Genomic DNA, 15,118 nt, shown 5'->3' with positions numbered 1-15,118 from the left:
TTATAGCCCATCGTTTTTTTGAAATTTTGAAAAAAATGTTATCCTCGTTTTTCATCATCTTTGAACATGGGCTATAGCCCCTACCGTACGGCATACTATAGCACGCCGTTTTTCATCATTTTTGAGGATTTGAATTTTTTTTTTTAATTCAAAAAACATGGGTTATAGCCCATCGTTTTTTGAATTTTTGAAAAAAATGTTATCCTCGTTTTTCATCATTTTTTAACATGGGCTATAGCCCCTACCGTACGGCATACTATAGCACGCCGTTTTTCATCATTTTTGAGGATTTGAAAAAAAATCAAAAATTCAAAAAACATGGGTTATAGCCCATCGTTTTTAATTTTTTTGAAAAAAATGTTATCCTCGTTTTTCATCATTTTTAAACATGGGCTATAGCCCCTACCGTACGGCATACTATAGCACGCCGTTTTTCATCATTTTTGAGGATTTGAAAAAAAAAAAAAAAATCCAAAAACATGGGTTATAGCCCATCGTTTTTTTGAAATTTTGAAAAAAATGTTATCCTCGTTTTTCATCATCTTTGAACATGGGCTATAGCCCCTACCGTACGGCATACTATAGCACGCCGTTTTTCATCATTTTTGAGGATTTGAATTTTTTTTTTTAATTCAAAAAACATGGGTTATAGCCCATCGTTTTTTGAATTTTTGAAAAAAATGTTATCCTCGTTTTTCATCATTTTTTAACATGGGCTATAGCCCCTACCGTACGGAATACTATAGCACGCCGTTTTTCATCATTTTTGAGGATTTGAAAAAAATTCAAAAATTCAAAAAACATGGGTTATAGCCCATCGTTTTTTGAATTTTTGAAAAAAATGTTATCCTCGTTTTTCATAATCTTTTAACATGGGCTATAGCCCCTACCGTACGGCATACTATGACACGCCGTTTTTAATCATTTTTGAGGATTCGAAAAAAAATTAAAAATTAAAAAAACATGGGTTATAGCCCATCGTTTTTTGAATTTTTGAAAAAAATGTTATCCTCGTTTTTCATCATTTTTAAACATGGGCTATAGCCCCTACCGTACTGCATACTATAGCACGCCGTTTTTCATCATTTTTGAGGATTTGAAAAAGATTTTTTTTTTTTAAAAACATGGGTTATAGCCCATCGTTTTTTTAATTTTTGAAAAAAATGTTATCCTCGTTTTTCATCATTTTTGAACATGGGCTATAGCCCCTACCGTACGGCATACTATAGCACGCCGTTTATCAACATTTTTGAGGATTTGAAAAAAATTAAAAAATTAAAAAAACATGGGTTATAGCCCATCGTTTTTTGAATTTTTGAAAAAAATGTTATCCTCGTTTTTCATCATTTTTTAACATGGGCTATAGCCCCTACCGTACGGCATACTATAGCACGCCGTTTTTCATCATTTTTGAGGATTTGAATTTTTTTCAAAAATTCAAAAAACATGGGTTATAGCCCATCGTTTTTTGAATTTTTGAAAAAAATGTTATCCTCGTTTTTCATCATTTTTTAACATGGGCTATAGCCCCTACCGTACGGCATACTATAGCACGCCGTTTTTCATCATTTTTGAGGATTTGAAAATAAATCAAAAATTAAAAAACATGGATTATAGCCCATCGTTTTTTGAATTTTTGAAAAAAGATGTTGTCCTCGTTTTTCATAATCTTTTAACATGGGCTATATCCCCTACCGTACGGCACGCCGTTTTTCATCATTTTTGAGGATTTGAAAAAAAATCAAAAATTCAAAAAACATGGGTTATAGCCCATCGTTTTTAAAATTTTTGAAAAAAAATTTATCCTCGTTTTTCATCATTTTTAAACATGGGCTATAGCCCCTACCGTACGGCATACTATAGCACGCCGTTTTTCATCATTTTTGAGGATTTGAAAAAAAATCAAAAATTCAAAAAACATGGGTTATAGCCCATCGTTTTTTTGAAATTTTGAAAAAAATGTTATCCTCGTTTTTCATCATCTTTGAACATGGGCTATAGCCCCTACCGTACGGCATACTATAGCACGCCGTTTTTCATCATTTTTGAGGATTTGAATTTTTTTCAAAAATTCAAAAAACATGGGTTATAGCCCATCGTTTTTTGAATTTTTGAAAAAAATGTTATCCTCGTTTTTCATCATTTTTTAACATGGGCTATAGCCCCTACCGTACGGCATACTATAGCACACCGTTTTTCATCATTTTTGAGGATTTGAAAAAAATTCAAAAACATGGGTTATAGCCCATCGTTTTTTTAATTTTTGAAAAAAATGTTATCCTCGTTTTTCATCATTTTTGAACATGGGCTATAGCCCCTACCGTACGGAATACTATAGCACGCCGTTTTTCATCATTTTTGAGGATTTGAAAAAAAATAAAAAATTCAAAAACATGGGTTATAGCCCATCGTTTTTTGAATTTTTGAAAAAAATGTTGTCCTCATTTTTCATAATCTTTTAACATGGGCTATATCCCCTACCGTACGGCATACTATAGCACGCCGTTTTTCATCATTTTTGAGGATTTGAAAAAAAAATTAAAATAAAAAAAACATGGGTTATAGCCCATCGTTTTTTTTACTTTTTGAAAAAAATGTTATCCTCGTTTTTCATAATTTTTGAACATGGGCTATAGCCCCTACCGTACGGCATACTATAGCACGCCGTTTTTCATCATTTTTGAGGATTTGAAAAAAAATCTAAAATTCAAAAAACATGGGTTATAGCCCATCGTTTTTTATTTTATTTTGAAAAAAATGTTATCCTCGTTTTTCATCATCTTTGAACATGGGCTATAGCCCCTACCGTACGGAATACTATAGCACGCCGTTTTTCATCATTTTTGAGGATTTGAAAAAAAATAAAAAATTCAAAAACATGGGTTATAGCCCATCGTTTTTTGAATTTTTGAAAAAAATGTTGTCCTCATTTTTCATAATCTTTTAACATGGGCTATATCCCCTACCGTACGGCATACTATAGCACGCCGTTTTTCATCATTTTTGAGGATTTGAAAAAAAATCTAAAACATGGGTTATAGCCCATCGTTTTTTTAATTTTTGAAAAAAATGTTATCCTCGTTTTTCATCATTTTTGAACATGGGCTATAGCCCCTACCGTACGGCATACTATAGCACGCCGTTTTTCATCATTTTTGAGGATTTGAAAAAAAATCAAAAATTCAAAAAACATGGGTTATAGCCCATCGTTTTTTAAATTTTTGAAAAAAATGTTATCCTCGTTTTTCATCATTTTTGAACATGGGTTGTAGCCCCTACCGTACGGCATACTATAGCACGCCGTTTTTCATCATTTTTGAGGATTTGAATTTTTTTCAAAAATTAAAAAAACATGGGTTATAACCCATCGTTTTTTGAATGTTTGAAAAAAATGTTATCCTCGTTTTTCATCATTTTTTAACATGGGCTATAGCCCCTACCGTACGGCATACTATAGCACGCCGTTTTTCATCATTTTTGAGGATTTGAAAAAAAATCAAAAATTAAAAAACATGGATTATAGCCCATCGTTTTTTGAATTTTTGAAAAAAGATGTTGTCCTCGTTTTTCATAATCTTTTAACATGGGCTATATCCCCTACCGTACGGCATACTATAGCACGCCGTTTTTCATAATTTTTGAGGATTTGAAAAAAAATTCAAAAATTCAAAAAACATGGGTTATAGCCCATCGTTTTTAATTTTTTTGAAAAAAATGTTATCCTCGTTTTTCATCATTTTTAAACATGGGCTATAGCCCCTACCGTACGGCATACTATAGCACGCCGTTTTTCATCATTTTTGAGGATTTGAAAAAAAAAAAAAAAAAAAAAAAACATGGGTTATAGCCCATCGTTTTTTTGAAATTTTGAAAAAAATGTTATCCTCGTTTTTCATCATCTTTGAACATGGGCTATAGCCCCTACCGTACGGCATACTATAGCACGCCGTTTTTCATCATTTTTGAGGATTTGAAAAAAAATCAAAAATTCAAAAAACATGGGTTATAGCCCATCGTTTTTTGAATTTTTGAAAAAAATGTTATCCTCGTTTTTCATCATTTTTGAACATGGGCTATAGCCCCTACCGTACGGCATACTATAGCACACCGTTTTTCATCATTTTTGAGGATTTGAAAAAAATTCAAAAACATGGGTTATAGCCCATCGTTTTTTTAATTTTTGAAAAAAATGTTATCCTCGTTTTTCATCATTTTTGAACATGGGCTATAGCCCCTACCGTACGGCATACTATAGCACGCCGTTTTTCATCATTTTTGAGGATTTGAAAAAAAATCAAAAATTCAAAAAACATGGGTTATAGCCCATCGTTTTTTAAATTTTTGAAAAAAATGTTATCCTCGTTTTTCATCATTTTTGAACATGGGTTGTAGCCCCTACCGTACGGCATACTATAGCACGCCGTTTTTCATCATTTTTGAGGATTTGAATTTTTTTCAAAAATTCAAAAAACATGGGTTATAACCCATCGTTTTTTGAATTTTTGAAAAAAATGTTATCCTCGTTTTTCATCATTTTTTAACATGGGCTATAGCCCCTACCGTACGGCATACTATAGCACGCCGTTTTTCATCATTTTTGAGGATTTGAAAAAAAATCAAAAATTAAAAAACATGGATTATAGCCCATCTTTTTTTGAATTTTTGAAAAAAGATGTTGTCCTCGTTTTTCATAATCTTTTAACATGGGCTATATCCCCTACCGTACGGCATACTATAGCACGCCGTTTTTCATAATTTTTGAGGATTTGAAAAAAAATCAAAAATTCAAAAAACATGGGTTATAGCCCATCGTTTTTAATTTTTTTGAAAAAAATGTTATCCTCGTTTTTCATCATTTTTAAACATGGGCTATAGCCCCTACCGTACGGCATACTATAGCACGCCGTTTTTCATCATTTTTGAGGATTTGAAAAAAAAAAAAAAAATCAAAAAACATGGGTTATAGCCCATCGTTTTTTTGAAATTTTGAAAAAAATGTTATCCTCGTTTTTCATCATCTTTGAACATGGGCTATAGCCCCTACCGTACGGCATACTATAGCACGCCGTTTTTCATCATTTTTGAGGATTTGAAATTTTTTTTTTTATTAAAAAAACATGGGTTATAGCCCATCGTTTTTTGAATTTTTGAAAAAAATGTTATCCTCGTTTTTCATCATTTTTTAACATGGGCTATAGCCCCTACCGTACGGCATACTATAGCACACCGTTTTTCATCATTTTTGAGGATTTGAAAAAAATTCAAAAACATGGGTTATAGCCCATCGTTTTTTTAATTTTTGAAAAAAATGTTATCCTCGTTTTTCATCATTTTTGAACATGGGCTATAGCCCCTACCGTACGGAATACTATAGCACGCCGTTTTTCATCATTTTTGAGGATTTGAAAAAAATTCAAAAATTCAAAAAACATGGGTTATAGCCCATCGTTTTTTGAATTTTTGAAAAAAATGTTATCCTCGTTTTTCATAATCTTTTAACATGGGCTATAGCCCCTACCGTACGGCATACTATGACACGCCGTTTTTAATCATTTTTGAGGATTCGAAAAAAAATTAAAAATTAAAAAAAACATGGGTTATAGCCCATCGTTTTTTGAATTTTTGAAAAAAATGTTATCCTCGTTTTTCATCATTTTTAAACATGGGCTATAGCCCCTACCGTACTGCATACTATAGCACGCCGTTTTTCATCATTTTTGAGGATTTGAAAAATAATTTTTTTTTTAAAAAACATGGGTTATAGCCCATCGTTTTTTTAATTTTTGAAAAAAATGTTATCCTCGTTTTTCATCATTTTTGAACATGGGCTATAGCCCCTACCGTACGGCATACTATAGCACGCCGTTTATCAACATTTTTGAGGATTTGAAAAAAATTAAAAAAACATGGGTTATAGCCCATCGTTTTTTGAATTTTTGAAAAAAATGTTATCCTCGTTTTTCATAATCTTTTAACATGGGCTATATCCCCTACCGTACGGCATACTATAGCACGCCGTTTTTCATCATTTTTGAGGATTTGAATTTTTTTCAAAAATTCAAAAAACATGGGTTATAGCCCATCGTTTTTTGAATTTTTGAAAAAAATGTTATCCTCGTTTTTCATCATTTTTTAACATGGGCTATAGCCCCTACCGTACGGCATACTATAGCACGCCGTTTTTCATCATTTTTGAGGATTTGAATTTTTTTCAAAAATTCAAAAAACATGGGTTATAGCCCATAGTTTTTTGAATTTTTGAAAAAAATGTTATCCTCGTTTTTCATCATTTTTTAACATGGGCTATAGCCCCTACCGTACGGCATACTATAGCACGCCGTTTTTCATCATTTTTGAGGATTTGAAAATAAATCAAAAATTAAAAAACATGGATTATAGCCCATCGTTTTTTGAATTTTTGAAAAAAGATGTTGTCCTCGTTTTTCATAATCTTTTAACATGGGCTATATCCCCTACCGTACGGCACGCCGTTTTTCATCATTTTTGAGGATTTGAAAAAAAATCAAAAATTCAAAAAACATGGGTTATAGCCCATCGTTTTTAAAATTTTTGAAAAAAATGTTATCCTCGTTTTTCATCATTTTTAAACATGGGCTATAGCCCCTACCGTACGGCATACTATAGCACGCCGTTTTTCATCATTTTTGAGGATTTGAAAAAAAATCAAAAATTCAAAAAACATGGGTTATAGCCCATCGTTTTTTTGAAATTTTGAAAAAAATGTTATCCTCGTTTTTCATCATCTTTGAACATGGGCTATAGCCCCTACCGTACGGCATACTATAGCACGCCGTTTTTCATCATTTTTGAGGATTTGAATTTTTTTCAAAAATTCAAAAAATATGGGTTATAGCCCATCGTTTTTTGAATTTTTGAAAAAAATGTTATCCTCGTTTTTCATCATTTTTTAACATGGGCTATAGCCCCTACCGTACGGCATACTATAGCACACCGTTTTTCATCATTTTTGAGGATTTGAAAAAAATTCAAAAACATGGGTTATAGCCCATCGTTTTTTTAATTTTTGAAAAAAATGTTATCCTCGTTTTTCATCATTTTTGAACATGGGCTATAGCCCCTACCGTACGGAATACTATAGCACGCCGTTTTTCATCATTTTTGAGGATTTGAAAAAAAATAAAAAATTCAAAAACATGGGTTATAGCCCATCGTTTTTTGAATTTTTGAAAAAAATGTTGTCCTCATTTTTCATAATCTTTTAACATGGGCTATATCCCCTACCGTACGGCATACTATAGCACGCCGTTTTTCATCATTTTTGAGGATTTGAAAAAAAATCTAAAATTCAAAAAACATGGGTTATAGCCCATCGTTTTTTATTTTATTTTGAAAAAAATGTTATCCTCGTTTTTCATCATCTTTGAACATGGGCTATAGCCCCTACCGTACGGCATACTATAGCACGCCGTTTTTCATCATTTTTGAGGATTTGAATTTTTTTCAAAAATTCAAAAAACATGGGTTATAGCCCATCGTTTTTTGAATTTTTGAAAAAAAAATTATCCTCGTTTTTCATCATTTTTTAACATGGGCTATAGCCCATACCGTACGGCATACTATAGCACGCCGTTTTTCATCATTTTTGAGGATTTGAAAAAAAATCTAAAATTAAAAAAACATGGGTTATAGCCCATCGTTTTTTGAATTTTTGAAAAAAATGTTATCCTCATTTTTCATCATTTTTGAACATGGGCTATAGCCCCTACCGTACGGCATACTATAGCACGCCGTTTTTCTTAATTTTTGAGGATTTGAAAAAAATTCAAAAATTCAAAAAACATGGGTTATAGCCCATCGTTTTTTTAATTTTTGAAAAAAATGTTATCCTCGTTTTTCATCATTTTTTAACATGGGATATAGCCCCTACCGTACGGCATACTATAGCACGCCGTTTTTCATAATTTTTGAGGATTTGAAAAAAATTCAAAATTTCAAAAAACATGGGTTATAGCCCATCGTTTTTTGAAAATTTAAAAAAAATGTTATCCTCGTTTTTCATCATCTTTGAACATGGGCTATAGCCCCTACCGTACGGCATACTATAGCACGCCGTTTTTCATCATTTTTGAGGATTTGAAAAAAAATCAAAAATTCAAAAAACATGGGTTAGCCTATAGCCCATCGTTTTTTGAATTTAAAAAAAAAAATGTTATCCTCGTTTTTCATCATTTTTGAACATGGGCTATAGCCCCTACCGTACGGAATACTATAGCACGCCGTTTTTCATCATTTTTGAGGATTTGAAAAAAAAAATTAAATTAGAAAAAACATGGGTTATAGCCCATCGTTTTTTGAATTTTTGAAAAAAATGTTATCCTCGTTTTTCATCATTTTTGAACATGGGCTATAGCCCCTACCGTACGGCATACTATAGCACGCCGTTTTTCATCATTTTTGAGGATTTCAAAAAATATATATATATATCAAAAACAGGGGTTAGCCTATAGCCCATCGTTTTTTGAATTTTTGAAAAAAATGTTATCCTTGTTTTTTATCATTTTTGAACATGGGCTATAGCCCCTACCGTACGGCATACTATAGCACGCCGTTTTTCATCATTTTTGAGGATTTAAAAAAAAATCAAAAATTCAAAAACATGGGTTATAGCCCATGGTTTTTTTATTTTTTGAAAAAAATGTTATCCTCGTTTTTCATCATTTTTGAACATGGGCTATAGCCCCTACCGTACGGCATACTATAGCACGCCGTTTTTCTTAATTTTTGAGGATTTGAATTTTTTTCAAAAATTCAAAAACATGGGTTATAGCCCATCGTTTTTTTATTTTTTAAAAAAAATGTTATCCTCGTTTTTCATCATTTTTGAACATGGGCTATAGCCCCTACCGTACGGCATACTATAGCACGCCGTTTTTCATCATTTTTGAGGATTTGAATTTTTTTCAAAAATTCAAAAAATATGGGTTATAGCCCATCGTTTTTTGAATTTTTGAAAAAAATGTTATCCTCGTTTTTCATCATTTTTTAACATGGGCTATAGCCCCTACCGTACGGCATACTATAGCACACCGTTTTTCATCATTTTTGAGGATTTGAAAAAAATTCAAAAACATGGGTTATAGCCCATCGTTTTTTTAATTTTTGAAAAAAATGTTATCCTCGTTTTTCATCATTTTTGAACATGGGCTATAGCCCCTACCGTACGGAATACTATAGCACGCCGTTTTTCATCATTTTTGAGGATTTGAAAAAAAATAAAAAATTCAAAAACATGGGTTATAGCCCATCGTTTTTTGAATTTTTGAAAAAAATGTTGTCCTCATTTTTCATAATCTTTTAACATGGGCTATATCCCCTACCGTACGGCATACTATAGCACGCCGTTTTTCATCATTTTTGAGGATTTGAAAAAAAATCTAAAATTCAAAAAACATGGGTTATAGCCCATCGTTTTTTATTTTATTTTGAAAAAAATGTTATCCTCGTTTTTCATCATCTTTGAACATGGGCTATAGCCCCTACCGTACGGCATACTATAGCACGCCGTTTTTCATCATTTTTGAGGATTTGAATTTTTTTCAAAAATTCAAAAAACATGGGTTATAGCCCATCGTTTTTTGAATTTTTGAAAAAAAAATTATCCTCGTTTTTCATCATTTTTTAACATGGGCTATAGCCCATACCGTACGGCATACTATAGCACGCCGTTTTTCATCATTTTTGAGGATTTGAAAAAAAATCTAAAATTAAAAAAACATGGGTTATAGCCCATCGTTTTTTGAATTTTTGAAAAAAATGTTATCCTCATTTTTCATCATTTTTGAACATGGGCTATAGCCCCTACCGTACGGCATACTATAGCACGCCGTTTTTCTTAATTTTTGAGGATTTGAAAAAAATTCAAAAATTCAAAAAACATGGGTTATAGCCCATCGTTTTTTTAATTTTTGAAAAAAATGTTATCCTCGTTTTTCATCATTTTTTAACATGGGATATAGCCCCTACCGTACGGCATACTATAGCACGCCGTTTTTCATAATTTTTGAGGATTTGAAAAAAATTCAAAATTTCAAAAAACATGGGTTATAGCCCATCGTTTTTTGAAAATTTAAAAAAAATGTTATCCTCGTTTTTCATCATCTTTGAACATGGGCTATAGCCCCTACCGTACGGCATACTATAGCACGCCGTTTTTCATCATTTTTGAGGATTTGAAAAAAAATCAAAAATTCAAAAAACATGGGTTAGCCTATAGCCCATCGTTTTTTGAATTTAAAAAAAAAATGTTATCCTCGTTTTTCATCATTTTTGAACATGGGCTATAGCCCCTACCGTACGGAATACTATAGCACGCCGTTTTTCATCATTTTTGAGGATTTGAAAAAAAAAATTAAATTAGAAAAAACATGGGTTATAGCCCATCGTTTTTTGAATTTTTGAAAAAAATGTTATCCTCGTTTTTCATCATTTTTGAACATGGGCTATAGCCCCTACCGTACGGCATACTATAGCACGCCGTTTTTCATCATTTTTGAGGATTTCAAAAAATATATATATATATCAAAAACAGGGGTTAGCCTATAGCCCATCGTTTTTTGAATTTTTGAAAAAAATGTTATCCTTGTTTTTTATCATTTTTGAACATGGGCTATAGCCCCTACCGTACGGCATACTATAGCACGCCGTTTTTCATCATTTTTGAGGATTTAAAAAAAAATCAAAAATTCAAAAACATGGGTTATAGCCCATGGTTTTTTTATTTTTTGAAAAAAATGTTATCCTCGTTTTTCATCATTTTTGAACATGGGCTATAGCCCCTACCGTACGGCATACTATAGCACGCCGTTTTTCTTAATTTTTGAGGATTTGAATTTTTTTCAAAAATTCAAAAACATGGGTTATAGCCCATCGTTTTTTTATTTTTAAAAAAAAATGTTATCCTCGTTTTTCATCATTTTTGAACATGGGCTATAGCCCCTACCGTACTGCATACTATAGCACGCCGTTTTTCATCATTTTTGAGGATTTGAAAAAAATAATAATAATAAAAAACATGGGTTATAGCCCATCGTTTTTTTTATTTTTGAAAAAAATGTTATCCTCGTTTTTCATCATTTTTGAACATGGGCTATAGCCCCTACCGTACGGCATACTATAGCACGCCGTTTTTCATCATTTTTGAGGATTTGAAAAAGAATCAAAAATTCAAAAACATGGGTTATAGCCCATCGTTTTTTTTATTTTTGAAAAAAATGTTATCCTCGTTTTTCATCATTTTTGAACATGGGCTATAGCCCCTACCGTACGGCATACTATAGCACGCCGTTTTTCATCATTTTTGAGGATTTGAAAAAAATTCAAAAAACATGGGTTATAGCCCATCGTTTTTTTAATTTTTGAAAAATATGTTATCCTCGTTTTTCATCATTTTTGAACATGGGCTATAGCCCCTACCGTACGGAATACTATAGCACGCCGTTTTTCATCATTTTTGAGGATTTGAAAAAAAATCCAAAATTCAAAAACATGGGTTATAGCCCATCGTTTTTTGAATTTTTGAAAAAAATGTTATCCTCGTTTTTCATAATCTTTTAACATGGGCTATAGCCCCTACCGTACGGCATACTATAGCACGCCGTTTTTCATCATTTTTGAGGATTTGAAAAAAATAAAAAAATAAAAAAAACATGGGTTATAGCCCATCGTTTTTTGAATTTTTGAAAAAAATGTTATCCTCGTTTTTCATCATTTTTGAACATGGGCTATAGCCCCTACCGTACGGCATACTATAGCACGCCGTTTTTCATCATTTTTGAGGATTTGAAAAAAAAATCAAAAATTCAAAAAACATGGGTTATAGCCCATCGTTTTTTAATTTTTTGAAAAAAATGTTATCCTCGTTTTTCATCATTTTTGAACATGGGCTATAGCCCCTACCGTACGGCATACTATAGCACGCTGTTTTTCATCATTTTTGAGGATTTGAATTTTTTTTTTTTATTCAAAAAACATGGGTTATAGCCCATCGTTTTTTGATATTTTGAAAAAAAGGTTATCCTCGTTTTTCATCATTTTTGAACATGGGCTATAGCCCCTACCGTACGGCATACTATAGCACGCCGTTTTTCATCATTTTTAAGGATTTGAAAAAAAATCAAAAATTCAAAAACATGGGTTATAACCCATCGTTTTTTTAATTTTTGAAAAAAATGTTATCCTCGTTTTTCATCATTTTTGAACATGGGCTATAGCCCCTACCGTACGGCATACTATAGCACGCCGTTTTTCATCATTTTTGAGGATTTGAAAAAAATTCAAAAAACATGGGTTATAGCCCATCGTTTTTTTAATTTTTGAAAAATATGTTATCCTCGTTTTTCATCATTTTTGAACATGGGCTATAGCCCCTACCGTACGGAATACTATAGCACGCCGTTTTTCATCATTTTTGAGGATTTGAAAAAAAATCCAAAATTCAAAAACATGGGTTATAGCCCATCGTTTTTTGAATTTTTGAAAAAAATGTTATCCTCGTTTTTCATAATCTTTTAACATGGGCTATAGCCCCTACCGTACGGCATACTATAGCACGCCGTTTTTCATCATTTTTGAGGATTTGAAAAAAAATAAAAAATTCAAAAACATGGGTTATAGCCCATCGTTTTTTTTAATTTTTGAAAAAAATGTTATCCTCGTTTTTCATCATTTTTGAACATGGGCTATAGCCCCTACCGTACGGCATACTATAGCACGCCGTTTTTCATCATTTGTAAGGATTTTTAAGGATTTGAAAAAAAATTGAAAATTCAAAAAACATGGGTTATAGCCCATCGTGTTTTGAATAAAAAAAGAAATTACCTAGTTTTTCATCATTTTTGATGATCTTCACCAGTATAAATGACCTTGACCAGTATGCGGTCCGTGACGATGGCCTTTTGCTTCTCCTTGATTTTCACCTTTTTCACAATGATAAAGAATCGCGCACTATAGCGCGCCGCTCAAATACAACACATTGAGCAGGGCACTGCAGGGAGTTGAACCCCGTTCCGGTAAACCAGAAGTCCGACACCAGTGCCTTAGTTTTTGTGTTGTTGTTCATTTACAGGTCCAGGTGTGCATACGCATGTGCGCCTGTGCGTGTGTAGGTGTGTGCATGTGTGTGTGCACGCTTCAATGACCACTGTTGGACCTCATGGGGATCAAGGACCTCAGGGAGCCACCCATAATTCACAACGGTCACAGTGTACTCTGTTGCACCACAACTGGTAGCCAACAGTCGTAACCAACACCGCCACCGACCCACAGGAGCATACCATCGCACAGTGGTATCAGACCAACCACAATCAGTCAGCCCTCAAACCAAACCCTTCGACCTAGAAGAACTCGAAACTGCAATGGGAAAGTTGAAACCCGGAAAAGCAGCAGGGATTGATGACATACTGGCAGAAATTATACAGCACCTGGGACCTAACGCAAAGACCTGGCTCGTGGGGATGCTGAATACATGCATGGCACAGAAAACCATCCCTTCTGTCTGGAGAAAGGCCAAAGTGGTTGCAATCCCCAAACCTGGCAAAAATCCATCATCCCCAAAGAGCTACCGACCCATTTCCCTCCTCTGCATCACCTACAAGAGAGGCTGCTACTCCAACGCCTCATGCCACTCATAGACACCAAGCTGACTAAAGACCAAGCTGGTTTCTGTCCCGGCCGCTCCTGTGCTGGACAGAGCTCAACCTCACCCAACACATTGAGGATGGGTTTGAGGGAAAACAAATAACTGGAGCAGCAACTGGAGGGCGAAGCAAGCACGCAGGCAGCTTGTGCCTGCCTGCGTGCCTGCGTGCCTTCCTGCCTGCCTTCCTCATGTGGAAGCTGCATAGTTGAGTTTGTGTGTGTCTTTCTTTTTCTGTCTTTCTTTCTTAGGACGAAGATCAAAGTAGACGCCGTTGGAAGGCTCAACACAAGCCGATGCCCCTAGAGATCCATCCCAAAGCTTCCCTCAGGGAGCCCAGCAAGCCAGCTAGCCAGCAAGCCCGCCCAGTCAGCCAACGCAGCCAGCCAGCACCGCCAGTCAGCCAGTGTAGAAAGTCAGGCTGCCAAGCCCGCGCACATCAGCCGTTGCAGTCAACCATTGTAGCCATACCAGCCTTGCTCAGTCAGCTCAGCCAGGCCTCTCTCGAGGCCTGGCTCTCTGTCTGCCTGGCCCGGTCTGCCCCGCCCTGTCTTGCAGCAACAGAACCAGCCTTGCTGGCAAGCCACCCAGCTCAGAATACGAGCTCAGCAAGCCAGCACAGCTGGCAAGCACGCAGTTAGTCTAAACCAGTTTCAGACAGGCAGGCCAGGGCAGACAGACAGGAAGACCGAGGCGCCTAGGCAGGCAGACAGGCCAGGAAGGCAACAAAGTGCAGGCAGGGGGACTATCCGGCCTAAGGCTGCGCTGCAAGGGTTGGAGCCTGGCTTGCTCCTGCTGGTCTGGGCTGAGTGGCTGTGGCTGCACAGTAAGGCTGCAGTAACCTAGTCTGGGCTTGTTGCTGCACTGGCTTGCTCAGCTCGCATTCTGAGCTGGCTGGCTTGCCAGAAAGGCTGGTTCTGTTGCTGCAAGGCAGGGCAGAGCAGACCAGGCCAGGCAGACAGAGAGCCAGGCCTCGAGAGAGGCCTGGCTGAGCTGACTGAGCAAGGCTGGTATGGCTGCAATGGCTGACTGCAAGGGCTGATATGCTCTGGCTTGGCAGCCTGACTTTCTACACTGGCTGACTGGTGGAGCTGACTGGCTGCGTTGGCTGACTGGGCGGGCTTGCTGGCTAGCTGGCTTGCTGTGCTCCCTGAGGGAAGCTTTGGGTTGGATCTCTAGGGGCATCGGCTTGTGTTGAGCCTTCCAACGGCGTCTACCTTGATCTCTGTCCTAAGAAAGAAAGACAGAAAAAGAAAGACACACACAAACCCAACTATGCAGCTTCCACCTGAGGAACCGAGACGTGAAAAAAGAACTGAGCATCACTTGGGATGGTCACAAACTCTCCAACCATACCCACCCCATGTATCTTGGAGTTAAACTGGACAGGACACTCTTCTTCAAAAAACACCTGGAGAACACAAAAGCCACGGTCAACACCCA

The sequence above is a fragment of the Protomyctophum parallelum genome, assembly GCF_964188405.1.
Source record: "Protomyctophum parallelum genome assembly, chromosome: 14".
Lineage (NCBI taxonomy): Eukaryota > Metazoa > Chordata > Actinopteri > Myctophiformes > Myctophidae > Protomyctophum > Protomyctophum parallelum.
Note: the sequence above shows the minus strand (reverse complement) of the source record.